A 20,839-nucleotide genomic window follows, 5' to 3' on the forward strand; every position below is an offset into this window, starting at 1 on the left:
GCTTCTTGGGGCAGCCAAAGGCTTCGTGAGCTCCAACAGCAGCAGCAACGTGTGCTGCTCAGGGCCTGAGCTGCTCCCTGGGTGCAACCAAGAAACAGGTGGTTCTTGTCAGCTTCTGCTTTCAGTCCCAGAGAACTGGAAGTGACACGTTCAACAACCAGCAAAAGCCAGAATGCAAATGCAAGTGGCAGAGAACAAACCCACACTGGTGCTAAAAGTTTAAAAAAGGAGTCACCTTAGACCAGACCCTGTGAGTATGAATTCCCACCAGTATCAGTGTTTATTTACCTAAGTGGGTTTATTTACCACAGCCTAAGTGGGACAGATTTATTCTTCAGCACTGGCTGAAGAACAGGAGAGTGATGGAATGTCTAACTTTGCCCTTGGGGCAAAGGAGAGGATCAAATCAGCCCTGGTGGGGTTTGTCTGGCATCCTTGGAGCCTGCCAGGGAGAGCTTCTGAAAAGGGGTCTGAAGAAATGGGCACCGTGGGGTGGAGGACTGAGGTGGCAGCTGAGAAATGTCGTGGTGGGAGCAGGTGTGGAGCTGGCCAGGACTTGCTGCCTCCTCCCAGCATCGTTCTGTGCATCTCCCAGAGCAAACCAGGGTTCTTCTGGCTGCCTGAAGCTGTTGCTTCCCCAGCAGAGGGCACAACGTGCAAAGGAGACCGTGGTGGGGACCAGATGTCAGGAATGATACAGCAAGAAAAAGGAGGAGGTGTGCAGAGGCAGGAGGCCCTGGGGTAGGGCAGGTTGGGGCTCAGCATGTCCTTTGTGCTGCTGGGGCTGCTCAGCACCCTGCCCAGGGTCTGGGTGCCTCCTGGTGAGCCCCCTGCTCTGCTGGCTGCTCCCAGCCCAGAACCACACTGCCCGGAGGACTTTAAAACACACCCCTTTTCATTACAAAACCCCCTCAAAGCTGTTTTTACGTGCACTTGGGAGACATTCCTGTGAATTAAAGAAAATCAAGCCAGTGTCTGTCAGGAGGAATATCATTGCTCCTCATTTCCCACAACTCTGAGGCATGGATGTCCAACGTTTTTCAAGACAACTCAGTGTCTTCTCATTCACTGCAGGGACCAGACTCATCCCTTCAGTTCAGTCTCTCCCTGTGGATTGTGTGAGGTCTGAATTCCAGTCCTCGGTTTGGATTATCAGTGCTTAAGGAAGCAGATCTCTGAAAAATGACCTGCTTCTTAAAAAAATACTTCCCTGGCTGACTGTGAGCTCCTCAGAAATGTCTCCCTGGGTTATCAGATTTTCTTTGATAGAAGCTTCCCAGCAAAGACATGAGAAATGTTCAGTCCCTGCCTTCGTAGCTGAAGCAAACTGTGTTTTTGAACTGGTTTTGCTCATTCCCCAGAAGTGGGAATTTCCCTCTTTCTGCATCACCCTGTAGCTGTTCCAAAATACCTTTTATTTCAACTTTCTGCTCAGATGATGCTACTGCAGGGATGGGATTCCTGACTCCTGCACGCTTCACAGCATGAAGATGGGAAGCAATTTCCTTCCGAGAGGCAGAGTCTGCACACATCCTCCATCAGTGCTGTGACCAGTTGGGCTGAATGGACAAAAATCACCCACTTTGAGCAATTCCCACATGGTGAGAAGGGAAAAATCACAAGCAGAAGGTCTCCTTTCATGCTGCCACCTGAAGAAGAAGGCTGCACTGTACAGCTCCCTTGGGAGTTCATGGAATGCCAGACTGCTTTGGGTTGGAAAGAACCTGAAAGATCATCTAGATCCAACCCCCTGCATGGGCAGGGACACCTCCCACCAGCCCAGGTTGCTCCAAGCCCCATCCAACCTGCCCTTCAACACTGCCAGGGATGGGGCAGCCACAAAGAATTTCCTCCTCATGTCTCACCTCAGTCTCCCTCTTCCAGTTTTTATCCATCCCCCTTGTCCTCTCCCTCCCTGCCCTTGTCCCAAGCCCCTCCCCAGCTTTCCTGGAGCCCCTTCAGGCACTGGAAGGTGCTCTAAGGTCTCCCTGGAGCCTTCTCTTCTCCAGGCTGAACAGCCCAACTCTCCCAGCCTGGCTCCAGAGCAGAGCTGCTCCAGCCCTCCCATCATCTTCATAGCCCTCCTCTGCACTGGCTTCAACAGCTCCATGTCCTTCCTGCGTTGGGGGCTCCAGAACTGGACACAGTCTCCAGGTGGGGTCTCAGCAGAGCAGGGCAGAGGGGACAATCCCCTCCCTGCTCACGCTGCTGGTGACACAGCCCAGGACAGGGTTGGTTTCTGGACCTGGTCCTGGCCCGTGTTGAGCTTCTCCTCCACCATCAACCCCAAGTCCTTCTCCTCAGGCCTGTTATCAATCCATTCCCCACCCATCCTGGTTTTGTGCTTGGGATTGCCCCAACCCAGCCTGTTAGGGTCCCTCTTGCATTTGGGGCTCGAATTTCTTACCTGCTCATTGTTCCATCAACCCTGTTGTTTGTCAGTGTTACAGGACAAACTGAGCAGGGCCACAGAGCTTCAGGGTGTTCCACCAGCAGCCAAGGGAAGGCTCAGCCTCCTGCCCACCGGGGCCAATGTGTGGCTTACAACTCATTTGATGCTGCCTGGCAGGTGTTGAAAAGAGACCTTGCACTGAGGACACCCTTGAGCTGGTCTCTGGGGTTGCTCAGCAATGGTTGCACAGCCCAGGTTGCTTGAGGTTTTGTTTCACCCCTGCCTTGCTTTTAGGATGTTCTCCCAAGAAAGCCCATCTGGCTTTCCCAGCTGAGCCATTATCTTCCAAGCCAAGGGTGTTTTCCTTTGGAGAGACTTGTCTAAGGTTACAACACCCAGGTTGTGGTTGGGCACTTGGCCTGCCTGGTTTCTCCATCACCACCAGCTTGTGCTCCTCCTGGGGTGGTTGCTGTAGAGAAACCTCCTTTCTTTTCACCACTCTGAAACTTCACAGGAGGGTGTAAATAAAGGGACTAGAGGGCCTGGCACCCACTGTGAAGTGCTCAGAGGGTTCCAGCTGTGCAGACCTCTCAGTAACCCAGTCTGCTGCCCCAAATGTGGGCCTGGAGGTGTGAGCTTCCTCGTGGAGTATCTCCTTCCCTTCCAGCCTGCTTGCTGCCCAGAAAACCCCCCTGCTCACAGGAGGGACACTGGTGGTGGGTCATGCACGGGGGTGAGATGTTGTGTCCACAAAGGTGGCACGAGCTCGGGGAGCAGCCAAAGGCTTCTCAGCCCCTTGGGGACTTATTTCAGCTCCTGACTGCAGGAGGTGGACAAAGCAGCTCTTTAGCCCTGGGGGGAAAGGGTCTCTCCCCTGCAGCACCCATGGGCTGCACATTGAAGCCACGAGTAGATCTTCAAGCTCCCTGGTGGCTTTCTGCTGCCAGGGGAGAGGAGGTGCTCTCTACTGATCAGCTCTATCAGACTGGGGAAGGTTTGTTTCCTTCACATTTGAGAAGGTGGTCACAAGTGGGGCTGCTGGGGACAGGCTGCTGGGAGGCCTGCAGCAGCAAAAGTGTTCATTTGCTTTCTTGCTGCTTAGACTTAGGACATGTCCTCCAAGTGTCCTAGCAGCCTCTCTTGTCATTTGGGTTTTCTCTGTGTCCCTCTTTGCCACCTGAGGAGTCAAACGTGGTCTGAATGTTGGCTTGGTCAAAGTCTTGCCAACTTGGGCTGTGAGAAGAAGGTGATCATCTTACCTGTAGATCTCAGCTCAGTGAATCCAATACCTGAGAGTTGATTTTACCAATCATACCACATCTCAACTTTGGTGAAGGTTTGATGTGACCTGGGAACCTCTGCTCCTCAAACCATGCCAGTTGGGAAGGTTGAAGTTCTACTCCAGACCTGACCTGCAGTCACTGGAAGGCAAATCAGGCTTCAACACAGATGAGAAAGTCCCCACCAGGATCTTCTTCACCTTCCCTGGGATTTTTCTTCCAAATCCATCCAAATGGAGAGGCAGCAATCACAGCAAGGGGAGAAACCATGGTCATGGGGTCCATGGTTAGTTCTGCAGAACAGGGACAATCCCTTGACTTTTGGTTTTTTGCTTTATATGTTTTTATTGTTGAAGACTATTTGGGGGATTCATTTATCTTTCAGAGGAGTGTGTAGTTAGAAGATGCTGCAAAACATCTCAGAGCTGTGGGATTGCTTGTTTCTATGTGTATCTTCCTCAGGTTTTGAATAGGAAAGTTCAGGTCACCAAAGAGTTTGTTGGTTCTTAACATGTCCAAGAGCAGGCAGTGGGGTAACAGGTCACCCAGCTCTGGAAACAGGTTGTTTCCTGCCAGGCTCTACAGATAACCTCCTTTTATTAGTATTTTCCTGGTAGATCTCTATCTGACTTCTCATAAAATTCAAACTGTTGTGCAGAAGAACCCACCAGAATATTCTAGGTTTCCCAGCAAGTTTAGCCTGGCTGGACTAAGCTGATAAGCATCCTCCATTGCTTTGCTCTTGGTGGGGAGAGCTACAAAATGAGCATCAGCTAACATCTGGGTTGCCAGCTTTCCCAAGAGTTTGTTCAGACCATGGAAATGAGTCACTTGGGAGGGAGAAGAAATGTCTCAAACTCTGATTTTGCACAGTCTGAGAGGCCCAGCTCTGTTCAGTCATCAGTTACAGAATCACACAGAATCCCAGAATCCCAGGGGTTGGAAGGGACCTGGAAAGATCACCCAGTCCAACCCCCCTGCCAGAGCAGGGGCACCCAGAGCACATCACACAGGAACGTGTCCAGGGGGGTTTGAATGTCTCCAGAGAAGGAGACTCCACAGCCTCTCTGGGCAGCCTGTCCCAGGGCTCTGTCACTCTCACAGCAAAGAAGTTCTTCCTGATATTCACATGGAACCTCCTCTGCTCCAGTTTGCACCCATTGCCCCTTGTCCTGTCACTGGACATCACTGAACAAAGCCTGGCTCCATCCTTCTGACACTCACCCTTACCATATCTGTAAACACTGATGAGGTCACCCCTCAGTCTCCTCTTCTCCAAGCCCAAGAGCCCCAGCTCCCTCAGCCTTTCCTCATCAGGGAGATGTTCCACTCCCTCCATCATCTCTGTGGCTCTGCCCTGGACTCTTTCCAGCAGTTCCCTGTCCTGCTTGAACTGAGGGCCCAGAACTGGACACAACACTCCAGATGCAGCCTCACCAAGGCAGAATAGAGGGGGAGGAGAACCTCCCTTGACCTACTAACCACCCCCTTTCTAACCCACCCCAGGATCCATTGGCCTTCTTGGCCACAAGGGCACACTGCTGGCTCATGGTCATCCTCCTGTCCACCAGGACCCCCAGGTCCCTTTCTCCTACCCTGCTCTCCAGCAGCTCAGCCCCCAACCTGGACTGGTACCTGGGGTTGTTCTTCCCCAGCTGCAAGACTCTACACTTGCCCTTGTTGAACTTCATCAAGTTTCTCCCTGCCCAACTCTCCAGCCTGTCCAGGTGTCTCTGAATGGCAGCACAGCCTTCTGGTGTGTCAGCCACTCCTCCCAGCTTGGTGTCATCAGCAAACTTGCTGAGAGCACACTCTGTTCCCTCATCCAGGTCGTTGGTGGAATGTCTTGTACGAAGTTATTCCCTTTTTCCAGAGCATGTCAATTTTGGCTGTTTCTGAGGATTAGGGTGACAATTGTTTTGATGCCCAGAAGCCCACAGGAACAAGTGGATGTTGTGATGTCAGGCTTGACCTCACAGCCAGCTGAAAGGTGTGTCCTGGCCTTCCAAAACAGTAAGACAAACTCATTGCCTAAGTGCCTCCTACCCCAAGGTGTTGAGGTACCACTGGGAAGACAAATAGAAAAGCCCAGCAGAGCTCTCTGCAGGGGAGTTCCCACCCAGATTTTTCATTCAAGAATGGCAATTGAACAAAATCTTCTCTTTTGTAGTGAAGTTGTAGGAACAGAGACCAGTTCCCAGGGGAGCAGAAAGCCTGGAAGGCAGGATTGCTCCCTGGCATGGTGAGGCTCACCACGTTCAGGACCACCCAGCTCCCAGTTACCCAGCAAAAATCCCAATTCTCAGCTCTCATCAGGGCCTCCAATTCCATTTTGTTCCCTGGCTTTCTCAATTTGCCAGGGCTGCAAAGACTCAGCCACTCCCTTGCCATGGCAGAGGGCTCCTTGTCCCTATGTCCCCCTGGGCAAGAGAGCAGAAGCAGGTCCCTGCCATGGCATCTGCTCATACACACACCCCTTGGTCCTGCTGCACCCCTGGGATGCCCCAGGGATCCTGATTTCCAGAAACAAACCTGCTGCCTTTTGCTACAGGCAACCTTGTTTCTGTGCTCTCTGCTGAAGTCAAGTCACACCGAGTCCTTGCTCTTCATTGCTTAAGAAAAGGGTTGGCCCTTAAGAAAGGTCTTAAGAAAAGGGTGGCAGAGACACTTGTCAGGAAAAGCGGGGGGGGGGAAATCATCATAATCCTGAGCCAAGTGATAAATTTCAAAATGAAAACCCCTTCGTGCCTTGTGTATCAATCCTGGCTCTGGTCTGTTGGTGAATGCTCAGCCACCTGCACAGGCTTCTGGAGGACTCCAAAGTGGAACAGATCCTTGGGAAGAGGAGACATTTGTAATAAAAAATGCTTTAACAGAAGAAAATTTTATTAGTTCCAGCATTTGAAGCAGCATTTTGTCTCTCCTGAAAGTGGCACTTTAGGCCTCCAGTATAAGAACAGTTTATCCCAGTGCATGAAATCATTAAGATATTCTTCTTGCAGAAGGAATCAGCTTCATTGGGCACCATCCTCATCTAAGGGATTGCACCAAGGATTTTTTTTTCTTTCAAATGACTTGATTCACTTTCTGTTCTGCTTTTACTGGGCACCCAGCCCTTAGCAGTGTTTCTTTTTAGTCTTCTGAGAAGCCCTGTCAAACATTCATCAATCCCTCCTGGCATCCAGCAGCATCTCTGACACTGCTGATGTTCACCAGAAATAGCTGCCCTGAGCCAGGCAACTTCTGTGAATTCTGATAAGAATAAGAGTCATAGTTTTGGGGGTTTTTTTGAAGTGTGTCACTGCAGGCCAAGGGGTTAGACTATTTTTAAAGATTTTAGGAATTGTAAGTTAGAGCTCAGAGTCTTCATCTCTTGGAGCAGCCAAGTTAGGGCTGGATTAGAAGCAAAGAATGAGCCTCACAGTGTAGTGGTGAAGGAACACCAAGAGAAGGAGGAAAGGAGGCAGGAAGGGTCTCTAGAGTGACTCTGGAGATACTAGGGGGTCTAGTCATGGGGAAAAAAGGATTTCACAGTGTCCTTGTGAGAAAAAATGCACTTGAGTCCTCTCAGAGGGGGCAGTGCAAGACACAGCTCCCTGGGCTGGGCTATTTGCCTTCCATGAAAACTGAGCTGACATACCTGACATGCAGGGAAACCCTATTTTGTCTCATTTTGTCTGGCTGTGATGCAGAGGGTCCCCAGGAGAGCAGGTCCTCCTGCTGCTGGCCCCCTCCTGCCCTGGCAGCAGGACTGGGGCAGCCAGTTTCACTGCCCCTTTTCTGGGTGCTGCCTTTTGCTCAGGTTCATCTCCGTGGAGGAGGAGAAAAACCACTTCTGAGACCAACCACACAAAAAAAAAAGTGGGATTGTGAAATTCAGAAGCTGGCTGGTGAGCAGAGCAAAGAGCAGGAAACTGCTCCACGCTGGCTGTTTGCCTTGGGTTTGTGAAGTCTGATCTTCTGTTGATAGCTCCTGGTCCCCTGGTCACCTTGAACCCACTCTGGGAAGTGGTCACAGCTCCAGCTCGGATGGTCTAAGTGAAAGGAGCTGCTACCAGTGGGACACAGCAGGCATCCACTGGTACCAGTTGGAGTGTGAGGACCTACTGCAATCTGAAGGAGGGCAAGTTAAAGGTGGAATTCATCATGCTTGAGTTTTGTGTCCTTCTTCTTCTCCTTCTCCAATGGGCAGAGGCTTGTTGCTGTGATCGGGCTGATGAGGTGTTCTGGAGGTCTGGAAACACGACAGAGGGAGGCTGTCCAGAGCATTCTCACTGCTCATTCTGGGGTTTGGGCTTATCTTACTTTTCTTCCCACCTGTGGGTTGCAGAACATCTCACAGAGGTTCCATCTGTCGAACCCACAGTCTGTGATTGGAGCTGGAGGCCATTTCCCAGGCAGGAGTGCAAGAGCAGCTGAAGTAGCTACATCCCCTTGTGCACTGGGGAACATCTGAGATATCTGGAGCACTTGGTGTTTTGCTGATAACCTCTAAGGGCTTTGAGGAGACCCCAGGAATCACCAGCTGGGTAGCAGCTGTTACACGTCCAGCAGAGCCCTGGTGTGACCAGAGGGACATCCCTGGCCCTGGCCTTTTGCACCACTGCCAAGGGAGCTGGAGCAGCACTGCCAACCCCAGCACATCCCTCCCTGCCTCAGAAGCCACAGCCACTGGAGTCCCTGGTGACCCCTCTGGCTGCAGCACACAGACCCCCCAGCACAGGGCTTCCTCAGACTCTCTCCCTTGTTGCAGGGCTGCAGCAAACAACTGCCTTCTGGCTTCCCACCTCCTGCTGCTTTCTGCAGGGGGATGTGAGAGAAGCTGGTTTTTTTACTTTTATTATTATTATTTATTGTTGTTGCTGTCGTTGCTGTGTTGTAGCAGCCTCCCAAGAGCAGCTCCAGGCATGCACCAAGGTGTGCCAGGTCACCCAGCTCCATCCTGGGGACTCTTCTGGTGAGGCTGATCCACCCGTGGGGCAAACCCAGCCCGGTGAGGTCAGCTTGGTGCTGATCTCAGCTCTCCATCCTACCTGCTGGGCCCAGGGGGTCACCTGGCTTAGAGGTATTTTAGGACACAGCTCATGTCTTCTGTGGGCAACCAGACAGCTTTTGGCTCAACGGATCCCTGACGAAGCCTCTAAGCACCCTGTTCCTGGAACAAGTGCTTGGGGTCGGTTTGGTTTCCGTGTCATCCACGACATGTCATTCCTTTCACCTGCACAGTGAACAAACTCTAGATCAGGAGCAAGCAAACCAAGCCCACGTTGCTCTAGGGCTGCCAACACCAGCGTCCACAGCCCAGCCTTGTGTCTCAGTGCCAAGGGGCTCCTCAACCCCCCCAAGCTCCTCACAGTAACCAAGGCTGGGCAGGAAGGTTTGACCTCAGCCTTGTGCCAAAACATCAGGCTGCTGAACACGTTTCAAACCAATAGTTTGAAGCTGTGTTGAAGTGTCTCCTGCTTGGTGTCCCAGAGCTGCTTCCCCTGGGAAGAGGCACTACTTGGTTTTCAGGGTAGATCTGTTAGAAATGCTGAAAAAGATCTTGTAGTAGATGTAGACGTTGACGACCCGCAGCAGGATCCCCAGGGAGTAACTGAGGGAGCTGAGAAGAGCTGCAGCCACCCTGGAGAAGTGACACAACCACAGGTGAGGGCTGCGGGTGGGAGCAGAAGTGCTGCTGGCCTGCAGGAGGTCATCCATCTGCAACAGGGCACACTCTGCAGTCACCAGGATCCAGATGACCCTGGAGGTGACCCTGGCGTTCCTCACCGTCCGGAGGTGCCGAGATTCCCTGGGGAGGAAGGTGATGAGATGAGCCTCGAAGGCAACACAGCTGAGCAGCAAGCAGCTGATGTGTGTGTTGGCAGTGAGCAGGTGCTGCAGCAGGGCTGACGTGGGCCCTGGAGGTGAGATGTCCACGTCAAAGGTCCACAGGAACATCTGGGAAACCAGGCTGATGAAAACCAGGATGTCAGCCTTGGCCAGGCTCAAAATGAGAACTGCAGTGGGCTTGGATGAAACCTTGGCAGACTGCAGGGTGATCATGCTGTACAAGCTGCCCAGCAGGCCCAGGAAGGTGCTGGCAGCATGAGAAGAGGACAGGACAAGGTATTGGATGTATTTAAGCACCAGGTACCTCCTGAGATCTTTCATGTGGTCTCTCTTCAGAGAAATGCTGGTTAGGGAAGAATACCTGGAATACATATGAAAGAGGGTGATTAAATGAGTGGGATAGATTCCAGAGAAATGATCATGTAGCTGTGTTTGTGCAGAAAAGAACTTGGAGCCCGTGGTTCATGTCTCTTGAGAAGGGCTGTGGCCTCTGGTTCCATGTGTGGCTGGTGGCAGCAACCCCATGTGCCCTCTAGCATCTCATGCTGGGCAGCTTTCAGCTCCAAGAACAGCAGTGGAGCTTCCCAGGGCCACCCTTGGTTGGAAGCTGGTCCAACTGGCATCCAGCCCCAGCTTACAGCACCATTTCAAACTTCTCTCTAATGTCCTGATCTTATTGCTTTGGCAGTAAACTCAAAGCCAAGAGCTATTTCAAGCATCACTGCCAAAATGGATTCTTTAAGTCTCTTTTACTTAAGTACCATTAACAAAGCTTGAGATCAACTTGCTCTTCAACTCATGGGGTGGGAGCCTGTTGGCAACCACTTGACCTTTCCTCCTTGGGCTCCCCAGGTCTGCAATGAGATCCAAGTCTCCTTTCCCCCACAGCCAGCTCTACTCTGACGTTGCCAGTTTGTTTAGCATTTGAATCTCCTAATGCCTCCAGTTGGATGTTGATGCATCAGTTGTGAGATCTGACCCAGAGTTAGAGGGAAGGGTCATAGAACTGTGGGAATGTGCACAAATGAGCCTTGGGATGAAGGCATTTGGAGGAGGATCACATCCATGGCTCCTGGTGCTTCTGGGTGCCTGGAGGCCTCTCATATTGACCCACCACTGGCTGTCTGCAGTCTTCTGAAGCAACAGTGTGCCTTGGGGTGGAGGTTATCACTGGACAGGCCTGGTACAAGGCTCAGTTCACTCCAACTGCATCACTCCAACCCTTAGTCAACACTGCCCAACAGAACCACCCATCAAGATCATAGCATCATAGAATGGTTTGGTTTGGAAGGGACCTTAATAATCATCTAGATCCAACCCCCTTTATGGGCAGGGACACCTCCCACCAGCCCAGGCTGCTCCAAGCCCCATCCAACCTGCCCTTCAACACTGCCAGGGATGGGGCAGCCACAGCTTCCCTGGGCAACCTGGGCCAGGCTCTCACCACCCTCACACCAAAGAATTTCCTCCTCATGTCTCACCTCAATCTCCCTCTTCCAGTTTTAATCCATCCCCCCTTGTCCTCTCCCTCCCTGCCCTTGTCCCAAGCCCCTCCCCAGCTTTCCTGGAGCCCCTTCAGGCACTGGAAGGTGCTCTCAGGTCTCCCTGGAGCCTTCTCTTCTCCAGGCTGAACACCCCAACTCTCCCAGCCTGTAAAGATGACAAACTGCTGTGTTTAGAAACAAGGACATTCCTAAGAACAGCCAGTGTCCATGGGCTGCCAGGGGAGCCCTTCTTTGTCCATTATCTCCTCTAAAAGGCTTCAGATGTTCCCTTTGCCTTAAATTCAAAGAGGTACCTGGATGATATTCTGCCTCCTTCACATCTCAGTGGGTGGTTTCAAGTCAAGTATTTACCATCAGTGAGATTTAACAGCTCTTCATGGGCATTTTGTACCAATAAGTATCTAATAAGTCAGGGCTGCATCCCAAGTGCCCAGGTATTTTTAGGTTTTAGCCCAATTTGTGCAATATTGCCTCAAAAGGAGCCAAGTGTAAAAAAAAATCCCTGTGTGGGATAAGGTTACAAAACTCAGGAAAAGACTAATTTGCTTAAATCATTAGTTTCCTCTGATCTCAAAAGCAAGCAAGAAGTTGATATGAACACCTTGGAGGCTGCACTTCAAAGCTTTCCAGGATAGTCACCCAACAGGTCTGGGTGGCTGCTTTAGTCCTGCCCTTCTTTGATGAGATGATGGGAAAATGGTAATTCTGGGTGATTCCTACACAAGGTACCAAGCCAACTACCTAAGAGTGGGATTTCCATTGCTTGTTGAGACTTGGCTTGTACCAGGTTGACTCATCCAAGACACTCGTGCACCTTTTCTCCTTTTTTTTACAGTATCTGAGACAACTTGTGAGTGGAATCCTTATGGAACAGGTAGGAAAATTTGAGTCCAGCACCTCAGCTAGACTGTGGAGAAGTTTGTCTTGCCCTGGTTTTTCTACAGGGATCAACTAGAAGAATGATTCTGCATTTTCTGTGTCTGAAGAGGTTTGTGCTCTTTCCAGCAGCTCGAGGGGCTTTGCCACTAGTCCTGGTGCAGCTCCTTTCCTCTGCACTAACTTACCAAGAAGTGGCTTCACTGCTGAGGATGCCTGAGGTGATGAAGAGGAGGGTCAGCCTCTGAGCATCCGTGGCTGAGCGTTGGTTTGACCACGTGTTTCCATACAGAGCATCAATGACATTAAGATCTACTGGAACAAAACCACCTGAACCCCCAGCATGAAAGCTCATACAACTCAGCAGCTAGAAGTGGAGGAGAACCCAGCTGTGATACCTACAGCTGAGTGCTGATTGATCTTGTTGCTCAAACAAGCTACTCCCTCTTTGGAAAGGTAGGTTAAAAAATGTTCTGTAATTTAGTTTTGTGTGATTCTGTGTGTATTTTCATGAAGTACATTTTTGAGGGAACCAATTTCACTGGAGAACTTCCAAAGGAAGAGGACACCAATGGCTGGATTTAGAGCAGAACTCTGGTCTTGTCCTTGTTGGGTGTTTTCACTCTGGGCTTCTGGGCATTGGGTCCTACCTACACCCCAGGACGTGGGGATGAGCTGATGATGAGCGTTAGGAAAGGAGGCTGAGAAGCTGGTCTGGCTGGAGAAGGTCCCCAGAAGTGGCCAGTCTGGACACTAAGGAGCTCAGCACATTTTTCACAGCTTCCCTCCTTGAAAACTTGAGCGTTTGACATGAAGCTGCTGGCTCTTGACCTCACACAGCAAGGTCCTTTGGAGAGGGACTGGAGTTTCTGGGTGGGAGGTGCCTTCCTGCCTGCTGCTGGAGATGTGCCAGTCATGTCCTTCTTTTCAAGCCGTGGCTGCCCCAGGAGATGGGATCATCCCCATGGCTCCCTCCTGCCTCCCTCCACCCCTCCACCACTATGACTTAGTGCTGAAAACTCTCGGCCAGAATGCAGCAGGACGAGGTTTGATTTCCTCCTTGGCTGCAGGGGATTTAGGTGTTTATCTCTCAGGGACATCCCAACCAGCAGGCTACAGGTTGTCCCGAGGTGGAGATGCTTCTTCATACCACCTAAGGAATCTGGGCACAGTGGAGGAAAACAGCTGACATCCACAGCCAAGGGGCAGGGCTCAGGAAAAGGCTCATGGATCATAACACAGGTAGCTGCAGATGTTTGCTGGGGAAAAGGGCACCCTGGTTTCCCATACGTGCTCCAAATGCTGCTTGGAGACACCTCTAGTCAATTAAACAGAGAGATTTAATTGGAAGTTGGATGGGAGGTGTTCTTGGGGGCTGGAGCTCTGTTCTTCATGGTCTTGGGAGATCCCCGTGGCCCCCAGCACAGTTGTGGTGTCTGCACACCCACCTGATAAATGGTCTGGAGCACTTCCCTGGTCAGACAGAGGGAATCCTACTCATGTAGGATTAAAGAGCCACTGGACAAAGGACAGCTGGACACAGAGAGGGCACAGAGGGGTCTGAAGCCACAGGCTCCTCCTCTGGAGAAGATGGCTGCCAGCACAGCTCCCCAGGCTCCCATGCCAGCTTCCTCCTCCACAACCAGCCCAGCAGCTTCCCACCAGCAGGGAAACCCTGCCAGCCCACAGAGGAGCCTGAGGGATGGGGAGCAGGTGCCCTCCAGCAGCAGCCCCTTCCCTCTGCCTGCACCCAGGGAGGGACAGGCAGGTGGGATCACGCCTGGGATGGGACCAGGAATGGGAACAGGGGGTCTTTCTAGAACTCCCATCCTGCCAGCGTGACCAGAATGGGTGGATGAGGCAAAATGAGCCAATCCATCCATTTATTTATAACTTTCCAAGCAACTTCTGCTACTGTTCATCTCAGGTCACCCCCAGGAGGGTGGCTGCAAGTGGACAGTGACACTTAGTTCTTCTTTAGTCCTTGTTCAGATGAAACCTCAGCTCAGGCTCACAGGAGGTCTCCTGAACTAACACTTTGCCTTTTCACTGGTCATAGTTTTTTATCTCCACAGAAATTGTTCTCCAGAGACACTTGATAAATTCCACTTAAGAACAACTTCTCATGTGCCATTGGTATGTCGTGGTCTGAGAGACACCAAAATATCTCCTGCTCTTCAAGAAATACTTCCTTGCAAAACTCCTCCAGGAATGGTGCCAAAGAATCCCCAGAAGAGGAGAAAAATGTGAAACCCAGATCACCACTGAACATCCTGACTCTAACCAAGTGGCATTAGCTGCTACTGAAGTTGAAAAGCAAAAATACTTACATTTGCTGGAAAAAGCAGCCAGGAAGGGTCTTCTGCATCACTGTGCTGGGGGTGAAGCTCTGCAGCAGAGTTAAAATGTCCTGTTTCCTTTGGATGGCTTCCTGGTTTTTATATCTAGGGTGGTGTATCCAGCACCACGTCAGAGCAGGGGCTATGCTGACAGGGTTTGTTTTGCTGGGCAACATCCCCAGAGCTGGTTTCACAAGAACAACTTGCCTGAATCATGGTAGCTATTACCTTGCAGCTGTCTGGAAAAACGGATGCCCTGCGTGGCAGAGAAGTCCCAGACACTTCCCCAGACACACGCTGGAGATGGAGAAGATGACAGGGTGTCATCCTGAACCCGTCTGGGGGCTGGGTGAGCTACCACAGCTTAGCCATGAGTTAAAAACAATTATCCTGGGCAAGGAAATGATGTCCTCTGGCATGAAAAGCAGCACTGCAGCTGGACTGGGCTATCCCTGGTGAGTGTTTGTGGTGGTGTTGCCAGGGATACCCAGGGTTGATGCTGATAACATTGACAGTAACACTGTTCTCCAGGTGTGACGTTGGTTAAGCCACGTTCAGCCAAGATTTCAGGGCAGGGGAGTCTCTTCCCAAGGTCTACGTGTGGTGAGTGAGCAGAGAAACATCCCGCAGCCATCACGGGGAACAGGAATCTGATACACTCAGAGCCACGTGAACAGGGAGCTGAGCTCCCAGCCCTGTCCTGGACGCCAATCTCATCTTTGGAGTCAGCCCGGGAAAGCAGGAATTCAAGGCAGTGACTCTGTCTTGGCTTCTGCTCAACAGGGAGGGTTTGGTGCCAGAGCAGCAGCAGCTGTGCCAGCAGCATGCCCAGCCCCTGGGCACTGCTGGGAGTCAGGAAGCTGTCAGAAAGTAAAGCAGCTGCAAACCCAGCTGGAGAGCATAGAATCATGAAGGCGGGAGAAGACCTCTGAGAACATTAAGTCATAGGACCATAGACTGGTTTGGGTTGGGAGGAAACTTAAAGCTCATCTAGATCCAACCCCCCTGCATGGGCAGGGACACCTCCCACCAGCCCAGGCTGCTCCAAGCCCCATCCAACCTGCCCTTCAACACTGCCAGGGATGGGGCAGCCACAGCTTCCCTGGGCAACCTGGGCCAGGCTCTCACCAGCCTCACAGCAAAGAATTTCTTCCTGTCAGCACTGTCCTTGCAGCCCTGGCTGGAGGGTCAGCAGGAGGGCAGCCCCTGCTCCCTGCCTGCCCTGGGGCAACAGCAGCTCTGGGTGTCCAGCAGGGAGCTGGGGAGAGGACACGGGGCAGAGAAGATCCAAGAAAAAAAGGGATTTGACTGGTCGGTGATTAATACAAGTTGTGCTTTGATTTCTCTGCTTTGATATTCAAATTTTGTTTTGATTTTAATAAGAGTGAGTTAGCTTTTGCCAGAGGCTCTCCATAGCAGTTTTGGTTTTTACAGCTTTGCTGATTAGACACTAGAAGGAAATTCTTGGCTGTGAGGGTGGTGAGAGCCTGGCCCAGGTTGCCCAGGGAAGCTGTGGCTGCCCCATCCCTGGCAGTGTTGAAGGGCAGGTTGGATGGGGCTTGGAGCAGCCTGGGCTGGTGGGAGGTGTCCCTGCCCATGGCAGGAGGCTGGACTGGGTGATCTTGAAGGTTCTTTCCCACCCAAACCATTCTGTGACTCTCCTGCATGCTGAGATGACCAAGCAGAACCACTGGCTGCACGAGCACAGATTCTGCAGACAAACCACCGCGCTTTCTCACCCGCTTGAAATTGCATCAGAACTGGCAGAATGGAGAAGGCAAACCCCTCTGTGTCAGGAGGGCACCACCCATTGCATCAGAATGCTTTTTCCCCTGTGAAAAGAGTAGTGAAACCCCAGGGAAAGGAGGAGAGGGAAGCTGGGGTGCTCCAGACCCCAGCCGTGCCCCGTCCACCCTGGCAGCACCCACCGAGCCAGCACCCGGGGACGGGACCAGCCATGGGAGAGGTGAAACCTTCAATCAGTTCCCTCAGTGAATCTTCACCTTCATCAGCAACCACTGCTGCTGAGCCATGGTTTTGCTGCTCCCTTGAACCCACCACTATCTCCCTCACCCTCAACCCAAGCAGAGCAATCACAGCAGCCCTGACCAATTCCTGCAGTAGCACAAGGTGGTTTCCAGTATTTTTCCATAACGTGTTTCTTGTGCTCCACACCTTTATTTGAAGGCTCTGGCAGCTCCCTGCAGTGATTAGCTCTTTCTGGCTGAGGACTTGGCTTTTTTTTTTTTCCCCTTGGCCACTGAAATACAATTGACTTTAATTGGAATTCAGCATTAAGTAAGAAAGTGTCCATTTTCATCCGTGCAAATGACTCCACTTTATTTTTGACCCCAGAGGGTTTCCAGCACTTTCCTCTCACAGAGTCACAGAGTGGTGGGGTTGGAAGGGACCTCTGGAGATCATCTAGACCAACCCCCCTGCTAGAGCAGGATCCCCTAGAGCAGATCCCACAGGAACACATCCAGGAGGGTTGGGAATGTCTCCAGGGATGGAGACTCCACAGCCTCCCTGGGCAGCCTGTCCCAGGGCTCTGGGACCCTCAGAGTCAAGAAGTATTTTCTCCTATTCAGGTTCAACCTTTCCTGGTGGGCACCATCATGTTTTGCACTCAAGTCACGTAGGGTTTCTGTGTACCAGGTACTTTGTACCTGCCTGTCCTCCACGAAGGGCAGCAGACCCAAGCAGAAGAACAGAGAACCCAGTTGGAGACAACAACTTCTGCAGAGAGTGTTTTGTGCCCACCTAGTGCTGAACCTAACGACTGATTAAACATTGGCTTCTGATTAATCTGTCCAGGTTCAAGTCAGAATCAAAGAATGGTCGGGGTTGGAAGGGACCTCTGGAGATCATGGAGTCCAACCCCCCTGCCAGAGCAGGACCCAAACCAGGGCAGGTCACTCAGAAAGGCATCCAGACAGGTCTGGAAAGTCTCCAGAGAAGGAGACTCCACAGCCTCTCTGGGCAGCCTGTCCCAGGGCTCTGTCACCCTCACAGTGACACCTCACCCATGTCCCCTCTCCACCTCTTTGTAGCACAACTTTGTACACCCCAAAACACTTCCAAGGGGCACCACAAGGAGCACCACCCTTTGCTCCTGCAGCCTCTGCCTCTTGCTGACCCCGAGATCAGTCCTGTCCCTGGTTCTTTGCCTTTATATCGTGCCGAGAAGGTCTTCATTTAGGAAACCCAGCTAGATGACACCACCTGAGCATCTTGCATTTTTAGCAGGTTCTTTTCACAGGCTTGAAGGTTTCGAGGCAGCTGTAGGAAGGCAGCTTGGTTTGGAAATAACTCTGCACCTTGCTCCTACCAAACAAGCCCTCATTCTTATCTTTTGGTGGTTACCCATGTAGCTGGTTCTGAAGCTGTCCCAGCTCCTGCCATTCCCTGGGCCATCCTGGTCTGTGGCTGTGGCACCTACAGCCCCAGCTGCTCTTCCCATTTCATACCTTAGATGGTTGGTTGGGTTTTTTCCTCTTAGTTTGCTTGAGAAACCAGAACAATTTCTGTTTGATCTTCAGCTGAGATTTCCCATTTCTCCCCACATTAAACGGGTGGAGGGTCTCCTGTCTGGGCAGCTGACTTGACATCATTTCCCTTCTTTATTATCCTCAGGGAATACACATTTCTCCAGCACTTTTTGTGATTCCTCCCTGAAGTTCTCCTGCTCTCTGTAGCCTCATGGAGTTCAAGAAACTAATTTTAAAACTACACACCAGCCAAATGAGTGTCTCTTGTGATTAGATAAGCAGAAGGAGAAGCCAGGCAGGTATTGGCAGGTGGGAGGAAGGGTTGGGTGACAAAGGGAAGAGCCTTGAGGACTGGATCAACATGTAGCAGCTCCTGTGAGCTCAGCCAGAGCTCCACAGAGCCAGCCAGAAGGGCTGAACCTTCACAGGCAGCACACCAAAGGGAGGGTTTCCAAAAGCTTCTGGCTGACCTGCTTTGTGCCCTTCCTGATGGAGAAACAGCAGCTCCTGGTGTCAGAGAAGAAATTGGAGAGTTTCCAGTCTGCTGGCCTGGGCTTCAAACAGCAGAGTGATTAGTGTGCTCTCCAAGGGAGGCTGGACTTCCCAACGTGTCCTGAAAACCAACACAGCTGCCTCTTGGACACAGCCAACATCCTTGGGCAGGATCCAAGGTGAGGTGGTGGCTCCTGTGCTGGGACAGGACAGGGATGTTCTCCCCTGGCTATGCACAGACAAGCATCTTCCAAGCTGTTCATTGCAGAGTATGGTTTATGGTGGCTTCTTGGTAGAGCATGTATGGGCAGGCATGGAGGTGTATGACCTGGATGTATTCTCTCAAAATCACAAGTTTCCATCTTCCCAAGCAGCTCGTCGGCAAAGAACATCATCAGGTCCCTTGTTTTATTGCCTCATTCTCTATTTTCACTACAGAAAAGGAAATGCACTTTTAATGAGGGCAAATGCTGGGTCACAGCATTAGTCGTGTCATGATTATTCCATGGGGATGGTAAGTCCAGGGTAAGACATCCCTGCAAGTGGCTTCCAGAAATTCATCAGCCCGTTTTGCATAGCTGACAGAAAAGATTTCCTTAGAGGAAACCAGGGAAAAAAACTTGATGGCCTTTTTGCTTAACCATCTCAAGCTGATGGATAAAACCCCTCAAGAACTGGTGGTGATTCATAACACTGGGGGAAGAAACGAGGCACAAAAAGGTTCATGGAAATCTCCCTTGCTTTTGGCTTCATCCTTTCCTGACTAACACACATTCCCAGTCTGGGAATGACAGCAGTAACAGTGCTTTGGGGAATGCCCCTCATCCAGGCAGCAGCAGCTGAGAAGGAAATTCCCTGCAGTTGCCTAGAGCTGAAGTTTTGGGGACCTCTTGGATGAGCTGGCAGCTCTTCTCAGGCAATGATGAGGCCTGAGGCCTCTCACCTCACCATGTCAGCCACTCTGGGGTTCCAGCCCTTCACAAATCCCTCCTGAGCAGCTGCTCTACGTGCAGGGCGAGGAACTTTGTGCCTTTTTGCTCTGGTTCCCACGGTGGGTTTTGGAGCAGTCAGTCCATCCTTCTCACCCGGGGCTCCCATGGTCACGTCAGAGTCAGTTGGCAATTCCCAATGAAGGGGCTGGGGAATTGCTTCCCTTTGAGTCACAGCATTCCTGCACTCATCTCCCAGGAGGCAGGTGGGGGACAGTTTCCTTGGACTCCCAGCTTTTCCCCAGCTCTGCCACTGCAGCTTTCTGCTGAACTCCTGCTTCCCACAGCCCCCAGCAGGCTGCTCCACCACCCTCCGCCCCCCTGGACCACACAGCCTGACACTACACCCATCCAGGGGGTTAAAAAATTCTGGGGGATTCTTTTTCTGCCCTTGGAGGAGCATTAGATGCAGTTTTGCTATCACCTCCAAAGCTGGTGCCTCCATCTGTCCCCATGACAGATTCTTCCCTCTTGCATCGTTCTATTTCCACAGCATCATATTGTTAATTAGCCAACTGAACCAGAAAATTAAGAATATTTGACTTTAAAAGGACTGACTGCATCCCATCAGTGCAGGAATCTTTTTTCACTGCAATTATTTATCCAGTACTTAGTCTTGATTAGATTTTAATGTCTCCATCTAATGACCTTTCCTGCCTTTCCTTGACACAAAATCTAGGAGCTCTTCCTACTGGAAAAGGCAGGTTTGCTTGTTAAGTGTCCCCTTGTTCCTTGCCTCCATTTCTCTAAATCCTCATTTCATCACATCCTGTGTTCCCCCTCTAATTCTTTTTCTTGCTGGGTACCTAAAACATGCATAAAAATGTATGGCCTTATTCACAGAGTCTAGTGTGATACTCATCAACAGGGCTTGGGCTTTTTCAGCTTGTGAGCTAAATCAGTAAGAACATCTGGGGCCTTTTTTCCAGATTTCCAGAAAAGCAAGAGCAAAACCCTGCTCAGCAGCCAGAAGTTCTCCTGGGGGGGTGAGAGAGTCTGGTTTTCAACCAAGATACAGACACACAAAGCTTTACCTTCCTCGTGTTTCCTGCACTTCAAGAATCATCTGACCAGAAGTTTTTCATCCAGTTCCTCACCCTTGAGAACAAAGAAACTGTGTGAAGGAGGCAGGAACTTCCCAGCTCATTCCTGTGGCCTTTCCATAGGAATGGGATCCTCAAATTTGGAGCTGCACCCCACGTGCAGCCTGTGTGGATGATGATTGCTGCTGGCAAACCAAGGCACGAGGTGTCTCTGGGAAACAGAAATGGCTCCAGAAGTTGTTCTGCATCCAGCCCTGTCCAGCAGAGGGAAGCTGGGAGTGAGCCTTGTCACTGGGAGCAGCCTGTCCACTGACTTCCCCTGCTTCACTTTCGAAATGGATTGTGATTTTCTCAACGTTCATGGATTAATGTTGCCAGGAATTGGCTCCACAGCAGATGAAACTGCAGGGAAGCACCATTCCCATCCCACACCAGCCCAGGCTGAAGGAGCTGGGGGTGCCCAGCCTGGAGACAAGGAGGCTGAGGGGGAGCATTTCTGGCTCTGCAGCTGCCTGAGAGGAGGTTGGAGCCAGGAGGGGTTGGTCTCTTCACCCAAGTAACAAACAACAGAACAAGAGGAAATGGGCTCAAGTTGAG

The sequence above is a fragment of the Apus apus genome, chromosome 12 (assembly GCF_020740795.1).
Source record: "Apus apus isolate bApuApu2 chromosome 12, bApuApu2.pri.cur, whole genome shotgun sequence".
Taxonomy (NCBI): domain Eukaryota; kingdom Metazoa; phylum Chordata; class Aves; order Apodiformes; family Apodidae; genus Apus; species Apus apus.